The following is a 13,108-nucleotide window of genomic DNA, read 5'->3' on the forward strand; positions in this document are numbered from 1 at the left end:
CCAGGGAATGGGGGTCAGATCCCATCCACCACGTGTCTGCTGTGAGGCGCTGCAAGTCACTAAACTCCCTGGGCCAAGCTTTCCTCGTGTGCACAGTAGAGAAATTGACTGCACCTCACGGGGTTGTGAGGACTCATGAGGAAATAAATATACAAGCCACACGCACAGCAGGACCTGCGCTAGTAAGCGCCAAGGGTGTGCCTTTGATTTACTGACACGGGTACACAGATGTGGGGCCTGGCCTGGGCTGTACATGTATTTTTACTGTGGGCTGCAGCAGAGAGTGTGAAAGCCACACACAGAGACACACACACACAAACATACACACTGAGTTAGACAAAGACAGTCATACGCACAGAGACGCAAAGACCCACACACAGCGGCACACAGACAGAAGAGACAGACACAGAGAAACAGAGATACAAAATACAGACATGTAGACACACAGACCCCTACACACAGACACACAGAGAGGCAGAGACACAAAGACACAAACACAGAGACACAGACACACACACGCAGAGACTCACAGAGAACGACACACACACACACACACACATAGAGAGACACACTAACGGCCCTGCTCCACCACCTGCCTCCCCAGCCTGGTCACCCTCTGGGCTCCTAGCACATTCTCTCCATCTCTGTCATGTCCACTCACTCACTCAGCCCTGAGGAGGATTCTCGAACGCATTCTCTCCTCAGCTCACCAACTGCAAGGACACCCCTTTCTGGCCTGTTTCAACCACACACTGCGTGTCTCCTGCAACAGCTCCTCACACCCCTGAGGCCTGGCAAGAAACAAGGCGCTCCACAACCTGCTGACTGTTCGGCATCCCCCCCGCCATGCATGCTTTTAACACCCTCGTGTCCACCTTACTTCTATTCCAGAAATACAGAACCAGTTGGTCAAAGGGGAAAGACAAAGAGAAACACAGATGCCGGTGTCCAGAATCCGGTGGTGGTGTCGCCGGTGCAGGCTGGGCCAAAGGAAAAGCGGGGGTCAGGATGATACCCCTGTTTCTGATGTGAACAACTGCGCAGGGAAGAGCACCGTGTATGTAGACGGTAGTATGTAGTATGTATATTAACTCACCTATGTAGACAGTCAGGAGCGATGGGAAGCAGGGATGGGGGAGGGTCGCTGTCTTAGGGGTTGGCATGATGGGGTCAGAAATCAGAAGCAAGCATTTTCTAGTAGGAGGTGATCCCTATGGGTTAAGTGTCAGAACTATAGGTCCAGCTACCCCCAACCTAGTGGAAAAATCAGAGGGTCTGGTTTGGGGGAGAGGGAGGGTGACAGAGGGACACAGGAGGAGAGAGTAAAGGACCGCTTCGTGATGTATCAGAAAAGACAGGCTCACCCATCTCAACCGTTCACTCTCAGAGCTGCCACACATGCCTGCCCGTCTGCAGAGCGCGGCGATGGACGAGCTAGCTGAGGCTACTGGGAGGAAAGGCTTAGGGCAGACGAGAACTAACTTCTGCTAGGAAACTCCACAGCACCCTTCCAGAACATTACTCCCACGACAGGAAAGGGTAAGGAGAGCCTAAAATTCCCAAAGACAATGAGAACAATTAAAAGCAGATGAAGGACAGCATACACTCCCACATCTTCTGTAGGACTTCTTACTTTAGTATAAAGAGCTTCCCCTTGGGGCGCCTGGCTGGCTCAGTCGGGTGAGCGGCCAACGATGATTTCGGTTCAGGCCACGATCTCAGGGTCCTGGGATCCAGCGCAGCATCGGGCTCTGTGCTTAGAGGGGAGTCTGCTTAAGATTCTTCCTCTGCCTCTGCCCCTCCCCCCCCAATAAAAGTCAAATCTTTAAAAAAAAAAAAAAGCGCTCCCCATGCATCAGCTACTTGACCCTCAGAAGAACTGACTAAGGGGTCACTGGGGAGGGAAAGCTACCAAAAGGCACACCTCGAGCCTCTAAGGAACAGACAGCTTTTTTCTGGGCTTTCGAAAAGGAGCTAAATGGCTGCAGCACATGTTTCCACTTTGGACTCTGGGATTCCCTGAGTCTGTCTGACACGCCACTCAGTGAAAGCTGGCGAGTCACAGGAGGCAAGAAAGACACCGAAGACAGGACCGGCTCCTGGATGGCAGCTGGGGACCGCCGTGAGGAAGCACAGCCCTTGGACTGGAAGAGGATCCCGCAGGGCCAACCGCAGCACAGGCTGCCTGAGGTGAGACCCACCCTCTGCGTCCTTGATCCTTGGGTTGTGTGAAAACAGAAGTCGGGAGACACCGATCAGCTGAGGTCCCTTAAAGGGGTTCACTGCCCCTTTATTCTGTTTCTGTGATGGTACTGGCTTTCCTGGGCCCTCCTGGTGCCCGCTGCCCGAAGTGGGGAGCCTTCAACTGCCCAAAGTCTTGGGCCCCTGAGATCAAACAGAACGAGCTCCCACGATGGTGGCAGCAAAAAGCCTGTGACCCGCTGCCTCTGCTGGTGCAGCTAGGGGAACATCCCCGGGGGAAGGTGCATGAGACAATGAGACTGGCAGCCAAAATTTTCCCTGCCCCGTTCTACAAGCACATACCTCTCAATACAGGGATTAGCAAATTTACTGTAAATGGCCAGAAAGTATTTTAGTCTTTGCAGGCCAGACAGCCTCTCTTGGAACTACTCAACTCTGCTGTCATGCTGGTAAAGCAGCCATGGAGAAGATGCAGCTAAATGGGAGTGGCTGTGTTGCAATAAAACTTTATTTACGACGATAGCTGAGTGGGCTAAATTTGGCCCGACAGGCCCAGGCTCCAAGAAGCAAAGAAGCATTGTTTATTTTTTATTATTTAAGAAACATATATATTTAAAAAAACCCTTTGGACCAATATAATTATCAAACAAAACAAAACACCTCCACAATATCTTACTGACCCTGTGCTGTTCGCCTTCCTCACTCCTGAGAGAGAACCTTTTTCTTGGAAGGGGTACCTAAGTCTCAATGTACCTTGTTCCCAGGAATAAAAATGTCAGATTTGTTCATTATTAACCCACCTACATGACAGCGGGGAGAATCCAAATGTCGGGACCAAGTCGAAACGGTGTCGGGCCGAGAGGAGGCATTTCTCCAATGCCTTCCACTCACACTGCACACGTTCTGCCACTGCCTTCTGCTCCCGTTCCTTCCACCACACCATGGTCACTGAGGTACAGACGCACCACAGCCCAACAGACCGCAGAGACCCCCCTGAACAAGCACAGGCTCTGTGTAGAGAACAGGGAAGGAACCTGGATTTGGAGGAGCTGCAGCCCATTTGGTCCCACTTCTGCCACTAACCAGACTCGTCTCCTTTCCTGTGAGTGAGCGCAGTTACACCTGTTCTTGCTCCCTAACAGAGCAGGTGAGGGACCAAATCAGGGAATAGCTGCAAAAGGCCTTTGTGTCATCGCACAATCACCCAGCCGTGTGCACCTCCAGCCTGTACCAAAGACACTAGCAGGATGACAATAAAATCTTCGTTATTGCCAATATGGCAGATGCAGGGGCTCTGGCTCTCATAATTCCACGGGCAGGGTTCTTCCACCCATGCAGAGGAAATGTCTACTAGGATTTTTATCCTAAGCCCTGTTTGTAACAGCAAAGGATGAGATGAAAGGCACCCATCCTTCACCAGAGCTCTGGGGACACTAAGTATGTGGCTGACGGGGGCAGCAGGCGCAAGCATCTGGGGACGGGGGCGCGAGACAGACCGTCACTGCATTCCCTCTGAATATATTTTAACATTTCTGAACCAGGCGGGCACCTTCACAGGTGAAACAATTTGGGAAAGAAGAGGCAGAATTTTCATTTACCTTTAATCTCCAGAGGTGGTATCCACCCCAGTCCCAAGATTTAGAATTTGACAATGACATTCTGTCTTCCGTAGAAATGCCTTTATAAGCGGACTCACGCCATGGACGTGAGCGAAATGTCCTGAGAGAGAGACAGAGACAAGCTATTGCTCAGTGAGGTGGGATATCATCCCTGCAGAGCACACGCCAGGAGAAAAGCAAATCAGGACACTTCTGCTCTTCCTCCGGGTCAGCAGGTTATTGTGGACTTCATGGGAGAAAGAGTGACTTTCACATTCTCTTCCTTTTTTAAATTTAATTCAAAGCTGCTACAAGCAAAGTAAGTACAATCTATTTAATGATTTAATGGAATGAACGATCTTACAAATAAATTGCCCCTTGGGGCACCCGGGTGGCTGTTGGTTAAGCGTCTGCCTTTGGCTCAGGTCAGGATCTCAGGGTCCTGGGATCAAGCCCTGCATCGGGCTCCCTGCTCAGCTGGGAGCCTGCTTCTCCCTCTGCCTCTGCCCCTCCTGCTCATGGTCTCTCTTTCCAATAAAGAAATAAAATCTTTAAAAATTAAAATAAAATGTCCCATTATTTTACATGGGAAAGACAAGTGTTTTACATCAAAATGTCAGATCTAAATGTTCCTTTTGGAAACGCGCTTTTTCATAGCTAGGTAAAGCTACTTAGGACTCGACTAATACTCAGAATTGCGAGATCATGACAAAAATAATATTTTGGGGTCAGGAAATGGGGCAGATAAATGTCAAAAAAAAAAAAAAAGTATTTCTTACCGTGTTCCCTTCATCTCCATTCTGTGTGGGTAAGAGCCTCTATGTTTATAAAAAGGCCTCACAGAGCACCGGTGGGAGGGGAAGCCAGGAGTAAACGTTGCCCAATAAACGGACTTGTTTAGCTCCGGAGTGGGGAGCTGGAGTAAAGGGGATGGGAAATAAAAGAGGGGAAAGGAAGATAAAATCTGTGTTCTAAAGCCTTGCGCTTAACTATTTTAAGAACAAAATTGGAGTAGCATTTAGAAACTTACTGCAGTCCTATTGATTCTGCTACTACACAATTTGAGCTTGTATTTTACGTGTCTCTGGCTTCTTATTTTTCGAGGAAATCATTTTTATTGTATGTTATAGAGTATCATCCACAACAGGCTGATTATTGGGAAAAAACTTTAAAAATGCTCACCACACGCTGTTTGGGAAGCACTCTCCTAGTGGGCCCCAGTCTGGAGATGCCAGCCCAGGCAGAGGAAGAGGCAGGCTGGCTGACATGCTGCCTCGGGCACCCAGCTCCCAAGGCCCCGAGGTGGGTCCCTGCCTCTGCAGCAGTGGTACAGAAAGCTTCCTCAGGAGCCCAGGAGGGAGGCTTCAGGCCTCTGAGCCAGGCCTGGCCCCATCTTCCTAATGCCTGGGTTCATCCTGAGCTCCAAGTAAGATCCACGTCCTTTTTCTCAGGGACCACCACGTTAAACGTTCTTTGCATTTCTTATAGAATCTACCCATAGGCTCCATCTTTAGGGCCAGGATTCCTGGCACACACAAGGACTGTGGTCACTTGGTTAATTTCTCAGTCTGGCTGAGACTGAGTCACCCTCCCACCTCAAATCCTTTCTCTGTCTTGATAGAAAGGACTTGCAGAGCCTAACAGTGTTATTACTGCTTTAATAAAGCCAAAAAAGTAATTCCTTCCTTGAACAGACAATTCACAGTGAAAGATCATATAAATGGCTCTTAAACATACAAAAATGATTTTCAACTTCACCCCCAAAATCAGAGGATTATAAAACAAAATTACTGTAAGATAACATGTTCCCATATCAGATTAACCACAATGAAAAGGTTCATAATACACTGTGTTCATGAGGATGTTGGGATAGGAGCACATTCATATGCCTGGAGAGAGTGAACACTGGAACTCTCTCTTTTTAAGCATGAATTCCTAAAACGTCAGGCCTCTGGGCTGATGAGGGGACGTTGGGAGGGAGGGGGTCACTTGCCTCTGTTAATTTCGGAGGACCTCCTCTCCTTAGACACTCTTACAATATGCTGGATGTAAGGGTCATGCCAGTAGCCAAGGCTTACTGCAAACCTGGAACAGAGGAAAGGAGGCAGATAAATAGAGGTCATTAGGTTCTGGCCCAGTTCTCAGGACCCAGGTCGAGGAGGAAAATCATCTACCTCAAAAGGCCAACAGAGGCACGTTTGGTGCTCCCTTACCAATGTCAACAGACTCGGCCATCCCTCTTGGTGCTCACATACACGGCCCCTCAACCTCCGCACAGTGGCCATTTCTTTCCTCTCTTTACTCATGCGGCTAACTCTTTTTCCAGGACCCTAGAAAGCACATAACCTCACCTCATACCTCACCTAGAAGACCTACCACCACCTATTCCCTCAGCAAACTCACTGGCCAGAGCCAATCAGACAACTCTGCTCAACCAGAAGTTCTGTGTCCATAGGAAAGGAGATCCAGGATTGTTTTGTGAAACTTACGAATGACTACCTAAGTATTTCCCCCGGCTCTGTATTAGGTACCAGTCCTTCCACATCCCTTAAGCAGGTCATAGTGGGAAAACCAGGAACAAATAAACACAACTGCTACAACCTAGAAAATGCTAGAGTAGCCTGTACTCTCTGGTCTATACAACCGGAAAATGCTATGGTAGCCTAAACTCTCCCTGGTCTACGCTACAAGGAAGCAAAGTTTTGGTGTTCTAAGCCGGGGAGCTGAAGTCCAAATATCCCTGAAGGTCTTCTGTCAAACCTGAGTGGAACTAGCCTTAGGACAACAAGACGTAGGGGAAGGAGCCTGGAACGCTAAGGCCATGCCAAGTCACTGTGGGCCTGGAGTCTGCTCTGCCCCTCATCAGTTATCTTGTGAATTAATATATATGTTTACCATTTATTTATTTTTTAAGGTTTTATTTATTTATTTGAGAGAGAGAGAGAATAACTGAGAGAACACAAACAGGGGAAGTAGCAGAGGGAGAGGGAGAAGCAGACTTCCCACTGAGCAGGGACCCTGATGGGGGGCTCGATCTCAGGACCCTGAGATCATGACCTGAGCCCAAGGTAGCCGCTTAACTGACTGAGCCACCCATGCACCCCTGTGTTTAACATTTCAACCAAATGGAGGTGTACCTGGGTGGCTCCGTCAATTCAGTGGCTACCTTGGGTTTAGGCTCACATCATGATCTCAGGGTCCTGGGATTGAGCCCCGTGTCGGACTCTGTGCTCAGCAGGGAGTCTGCTTCAGGATTCTCCCTCCCTTTGCCCATCCCCCTGCTCACTCTCTAAAATAAATAAATATTTTTTAAAAAGTAATACATAGATGGAGGGAGGCAAGATGATGGAACAGCAGGGGACCTCAATTCATCTGGTCCCTGTAATTTAGCTAGATAACTATTACGTCTTTCCGGACATGTATGAATTCAATCTGAGATGTACAGAAAGAATTGCTGGAATTCTACAAAGAGAAATGTGACCACTTTTTGCAAAGTAGAAGGTGCGGAGAAATGAATCTGTGGGGACATATGGGAAGATCATCTGCAGGGAGAGGGAGCCTGTGTGAGCTGTCCACAGGAAAGTGACATAACCCCAGAGTGCAAAATCAGACCTTTAGAAATCTGCTCCAAGTGAGAGACGTCCCTGCCTGAAAGGTGCTCAGGTGGCGAGGTGGGGCAGAATCCCAGGTGGGGCAGTGTGGTCTCAGGATCCCTAGGGTCACAGGAAAAACAGGGGTACCTGAGCCAGCAGAGTTCCCAGGCACTGGAGCCGGGAAATCTGTTAGGGTCAGGGAGCAGAGGAGGGGGATTGCCATAAACCTCAAACCGCAGCTTGGTCAGGCAACAGCTATCATGTGGGGGCCCTGCAAAGGACAGAAAAGCCGCGACCCTCCGCCTTCTCCTGGGAGGATCAGTGCAGGCATGCACTGCAGGAGACTGCAGAGTTTGGTATACACAAAAGTGAAGACCCCTTATCCCTGAGGGTTTACTGAAGAGAGGGAACCATGATCTTTCAGCACAGGGACTGGAGATCAGGGCATGACCACTTTTGTTTTCATCCTCTAAAGAGGCCCAGAAAGCCTTCAGGGAACAAAAGCCATACAGACCAACTAGAGGCAGTTTACACTGAGCCTGGCCCCCTGGAAGTGGAGGGTACAACTCCCCCCAGGCAAAGACACCTGAGAATCAGCACAGTGGGCCCCTCCCCCAGAAAACCATGTGGAAAAACAGGTGAACACCAAGTTTAGAAGCAAGCACTAGGGGAAAACAGTAAATAAAATTCAAAGGTTTTCTCGTGATTTGTTGATCTTTCAGTTTAAAATTTTCCTTTTCTTTTTTCCTTTTCAACTAGTTTCGTATATTATCAACTCTTTGCTTTTAAGTCTTTTTTTAACTTTCATTTTTTTACATTTACATTAGATATATTCTTCCTTTTTGGCTTCTTTTCACTTTATTCAATTTTATGTTTCTGTATATGTATATATACATACACACACACATTGGTGATTTTACATTATTGGGATTTAGTGTCTTTTAACAAACAGACTAAAATATACCCAAGACCAAGTGGATCACCTGTTTTGAACACCTGGGAGATTATATTCTCTCTTCTCCCCTACCCTTTTTTTTTTTTCTTTTTTGGTTTCTGACCTCTTTGGATTTGTCTAGTGTGGATTTTGCTTGGGTCGTGGTTAATATTTTTGATTTTGCTCTCCTGTTCATCCATTCTTCTGTGAGCAAAATAACTAGAAGGAGGAATTCACAACAAAAGAAAGAACCAGAGGCAATACTCTCTGCCACAGATCTAATTGATATGGATATAAGTAAAATATCAGAGCTGGAATTCCGGATAACTATTATAAAGTTATTAGCTGGGCTTGAAAAAAGCATAAAAGAGACTAGAGAATCTTAGTGCAGAAATAAAATCTAATCGGGCTGAAATTTAAAATGCTTTAACTGAGATGCAGTCTAAATTGGATGCTCTAACACCTAGGGTAAGTGAGGCAGAAGAGAGAGTAAGTGACATAGAAGACAAGTTGATGGAAAGGAAGGAAGCCGAGGGAAAGAGAGAAAAACAATTAATGGACCATGAAGGGAGGCTTCAAGAAATCAGCAATACCATAATGCAAAACAATTACTGGGGTCCCCGAGAACAAAGAAAGAGAGAGAGGGGAGACAGAAGGTATATTTGAGCAAATCATAGCTGAGCATTTCCCTATCCCAGGATGGATACAGGCATTACAAGTCCAAGATATAGAGAGGACCCCCCTCAAAATCAATAAAAAGAGATCAACACTCCAACATACAAGAGCGAACCTTGCGGATTTCAGACATAAAGAGAAAATCCTGAAAGCATCTCGAGACAAGAGGTTCCTAACCTAAAAGGGTAGCAACACTAGGCTGGCAGCAGACCTATCCACAGAGCCCTGGGAAGCCAGAAAGGGCTGGCATGATATATTCAGGGTACTAAATGAGAAAAACATACAGCCAAGAATACTTTATCCAGCAAGGCTGTCATTCAGAATGGAAGGAGGAATAAAGGGCTTCCTGGACAAACAGAAACTGAAAGAACACATGACCACTAAACCAGCCCTGCAAGAAATATTAAAAGGGATCCTCTAAGCGAAGACTGAGCCCAAAAGTAATGTAAACCAGAAAGAAACAGAAACGATCTACAGAAACTGGGACTCTACAGGTACTACAAAGGCACTAAATTCATATCTCTCAATAGTTACTCTGAATGTAAATGGGCTAAATGCTCCAATCAAAAGACACAGGGTATCAGATTGGATAAAAAAGCAAGACCCATTCATATGCTATCTACAAGAGACTCCGACACCTCCAGATTGAAAGTGAGGAGGGTACAGATCCATTTATGATGCTAATGGACTTCAAAAGAAAGCTGGGGTAGCAATGCTCACATCAGACAAATTAGATTTTAAACCAAAGACTATAGTAAGGCAGGAAGAGGGATGTTATATCATACTTAAAGGGTCCACCCAATAAGAAGATCTAACAATTATAAATATTTATGCTCCTAACATGGGAGCAGCCAATTATATAAGTCAATTGAAAACCAAATTAAAGAAACAATTGATGATAATACAATAATCATAGGGGACTTCAACACCCCACTCACAGCAATGGACAGATCATCTAAGCAGATGATCAACAAGGAAACAAGGGCTCTGAATGACATGCTGTACCAGATGGACTTCATGGATATATACAGAGCATTCCATCCTAAAGCAAAAGAACACACATTCTTCTCCAGTGCACATGGAACATTCTCGAAAACAGATCACACTGGGTCACAAATCAGGTCCCAACCAATACCAAAAGACTGGGATTATTCCCTGCATATTTTCAGACCACAATGCTTTGAAACTGGAACTCAAGCACAAGAGGAAATTTAGAAGGAACACCAACACTCAGAAGCTAAAGAGCATCCTACTAAAGAATGAATGGGTCAACCAGGAAATTAAAGAAGAATTTTAAAAAATTCGAGGCAACTGGGTGACTCAGTCGTTAACTGTCTGCCTTCGGCTCAGGGCATGATTCCAGGGTCCTGGGATCAAGCCCCACATTGGGCTCCCTGCTTCTCTGAGAGCCTGCTTCTTCCTCTCCCACTCCCCCTGCGTGTGTTCCCTCTCTCGCTGGCTGTCTCTCTCTCTGTCAAATAAATAAATAAAATCTTAAAAAAAAAAAAAAGAATTAAAAAAATTCTTACCGAATGCAAATGAAAACGCAGCTACTCAAAACCTTTGAGATACAGCAAAAGCAGTCCTAAGAGGAAAGTACATAGCAATACAAGCCTTTCTCAAAAAAAAATTAGAAAAGTATCAAATACACAAGCTAACCTTACACCTAAAGAAGCTAAAGAAAGGACAGCAAATAAAGCCTAGACCAAGCAGGAGAACGGACATTATAAAAAGCAGAGCAGAAATCAATGAAATCGAAACCAGAAGAACAGTAGAACAGATCAATGAACCTAGAGCTGGTTCTTTGAAATTATTAATAAGACTGATGAACCTCTAGCCAGACTTATCCAAAAGAAAGGGGAAAGGACCCAAAATAATAATATCATGAATGAAAGAGGAGAGATCACAACCAACACCAAGGAAATACAAACAATCTTAAGAACATATTATGAGCAGCTATATGACAACAAATGAGGCAATCTGGAAGAAACGGATGCGTTCCTGGAAACTTACAAACTACCAAAACTAAATCAGGAAGAAACAGAAAATCTGAACAGACCCATAACCAGCAAGGCAATAGAAGCAGTGATAGAAATATCCCAACACACAAGAGTCCAGGGCCAGATGGTTTCCCAAGGGAATTCTACCAAACATTTAAAGAAAAACTCATACCTATTCTTCTGAGGCTGTTTCAAGAAATAGAAATGGAAGGGAAACTTCCAAACTTGTTCTATAAGGCCAGCATTACCTTGATCCCAAAACCAGACAAAGACCCCATGGGTTTAAAAATTCTCACCAACATACTATCCCGTAGGATACAACAGTACGTTAAAAGAAGTATTCACCGTGACCAAGTGGGATTTATTCCTGTGCTGCAAGGGTGGCTCAACATTCGCAAATCAAATCAACATGATACATCACATTAATAAAAGAAAGGACAAGATGCATGCGGTCCTCTCAATTGATGCAGAAAAAGCATTGGACGAAATGCATCATCCTTTCTTGATTAAAATTCTCCACAGTGTTGGGGTAGAGGGAACATACCTCAGTAACATAAAAGACATCTACGAAAAGCCCACAGCGAGTATCACTCTCCATGGGGAAAAACTGAGAGCTTTTCCCCTAAGGTCAGGAACACGACAGGGATGCCCACTCTCACCACACCTGTTCAAATAGAAGTCCTAGCCTCAGCAATCAGACAACAAAAAGAAATAAAAGGCCTCCAAATGGGCAAAGAAGTCAAACAATCACTCTTTGCAGATGACACAATACTTTATGTGGAAAACCCAAACGACTCCACCCCAAAATAGCTAGGACTCATACAAGAATTCAGCAACACGGCAGGATATAAAATCACCGCACAGAAATCAGTTGCATTTCTATACACTGACAATGAGACAGAAGAAAGAGAAATGAAGGAATCGATCCCATTTACAATTGCACCAAAACCCATAAGATACCTAAGAATATACCTAACCAGAGAGGTCAAGGTACTGTACTCCAAAATGTACAGAACACTTATGAAAGAAATTGAGGAAGACACAAAGAAACGGAAAAATGTTCCACGCTCATGGATTGGAAGAATATTGTTAAAATGTCTATGCTACACAGAGTAATCTATACATTCAATGCAATCCCTATGAAAAAACCATCAACTTTTTCACAAAGCTGTAACAAATAATCCTAAGATTTGTATGGAACCAGAAAAGACCCCAAAGAGCCAAAGGAATGTTGAAAAAGAAAACCAAAGCTGGGGGCATCACAATGTCAGACTTCAAGCTCCATTACAAAGCTGTAACCATCAAGACAGCATGGTACTGGCACAAAAACAGACACATGGATCAATGGAACAGAACAGAAAATCCAGACATGGACCCTCAACTCTATGGTCAACTGATCCTCGACAAAGCAGGAAAGAAATCCAATGGAAAAAGGAGAGCCTCTTCAATAAATGGTGCTGGGAAAATTGGACAGCTACATGAAAAAGAATGAAACTTGACCACTCTCTCACACCATACACAAAGATAAACTCAAAATGGATGAAAGACCTTAATGTGAGACAGGAATCCCACAAAATCCTAGAGAACATAGGCAGCAAGCTCTTCCACCTCAGCCGCAGCAACTTCTTGCTAGACACATCTCCAAAGGCAAGGCAAGCAAAAGCAAAAATGAACTATTGGGACTTCATCACGATAAAAAGCTTCCACACAGCAAAGGAATCAGTCAACAAAACTAAAAGGCAACCCACAGAACGGGAAAAGATATTTGCAAATGTCTTATCAGATAAAGGGCTAGTATCCAAGATCTATAAAGAACTTATCAAACTCAAAACTCAAAAAATGATCCAGAAACGGGCAGAAGACATGTACAGATATTTCTCCAAAGAAGACACACAAATGACCAACAGACACATGAAAACCTGCTCCATATCATTTGGCATCAGGGAAATACAAATCAAAACCACAATGAGATAAAACTTCATACCAGTAAGAATGGTTTAAATTCACAAGACAGGAAACAAATGTTGGCAAGGATGACGATAAAGGTGAACACTTTTACACTGCTGGTGGGAAGGCAAACTGGTGCAGCCACTCTGGAAAACAGTA

At 45.2% G+C, this 13,108-nt stretch overlaps 1 long non-coding RNA gene across 3 annotated transcripts in view; it reads right to left on the reverse strand.

Annotated features, from left to right (window-relative positions):
* Positions 1–21: 21 nt before the first annotated feature.
* Positions 22–13,108, reverse strand: part of LOC130544363 (uncharacterized) — a 31,889-nt gene continuing 18,802 nt past the window's right edge. The window contains exons 3-5 of one of the 3 annotated variants that reach the window (XR_008960589.1): positions 3,801–5,885; positions 3,003–3,212; positions 22–1,751 (exon numbers count right to left, since the gene is read on the reverse strand). This is a non-coding gene — a long non-coding RNA (uncharacterized LOC130544363). Of the gene's footprint in view, positions 1,757–3,002; positions 5,886–13,108 lie in introns of all 3 variants that reach the window. The other 2 variants (XR_008960588.1, XR_008960590.1) reach the window with 2 other exon arrangements.

The sequence above is a fragment of the Ursus arctos genome, unplaced genomic scaffold (genome assembly GCF_023065955.2).
Source record: "Ursus arctos isolate Adak ecotype North America unplaced genomic scaffold, UrsArc2.0 scaffold_2, whole genome shotgun sequence".
NCBI classification, from domain to species: Eukaryota; Metazoa; Chordata; class Mammalia; order Carnivora; family Ursidae; genus Ursus; species Ursus arctos.